The sequence below is a fragment of the Sinocyclocheilus grahami genome, unplaced genomic scaffold (genome assembly GCF_001515645.1).
Source record: "Sinocyclocheilus grahami isolate Dianchi unplaced genomic scaffold, SAMN03320097.WGS_v1.1 scaffold2017.1, whole genome shotgun sequence".
Taxonomy (NCBI): Eukaryota; Metazoa; Chordata; class Actinopteri; order Cypriniformes; family Cyprinidae; genus Sinocyclocheilus; species Sinocyclocheilus grahami.
In genome coordinates this window covers 61,551-61,973 of record NW_015507196.1, presented here as the reverse complement: position 1 = coordinate 61,973, position 423 = coordinate 61,551, and the positions used below count along the sequence as shown (strand labels likewise).

The following is a 423-nucleotide window of genomic DNA, read 5'->3' as shown; positions in this document are numbered from 1 at the left end:
CTGCCAAGAACGCCCACAACAGATGTCTGTGCATACAAACTTATGAAAAATGAATTTGACAAGTCTTGACACCTCATATAAAACCATATAATATTTTAGGGAGAAAAAAAACTGCACAAATAAATGAATGTTCACCTTTTATTTGTATTTAGTCTTCATACAAACAAGAAATGTGAAATCACTGTCAAATAATCGTCTCAGACTCTCCTAATTAATATTAATATCTTTAACTTCAAACTATAAGCTAACATACACTACCAGTCAAAGGTTTTTGAACGGTAAGATTTTTTATATTTTTAAAGAATTCTCTTCTGCTCACCAATCCTGCATTTATTTGATCCAAAGTACAGCAAAAACAGTAACATTTTGAAATATTTTACTATTTAAAATAACTGTTTTCTATTTTAAAATGCATTTCATTCC

At 28.6% G+C, this 423-nt stretch overlaps 1 protein-coding gene across 1 annotated transcript in view; it reads right to left on the bottom strand.

Annotated features, from left to right (window-relative positions):
- LOC107573726 (integrin alpha-9-like) overlaps positions 1–423 on the bottom strand; it is a 42,834-nt gene that overhangs the window by 39,290 nt on the left and 3,121 nt on the right. The gene's annotated exons all lie outside the window — the stretch shown is intronic.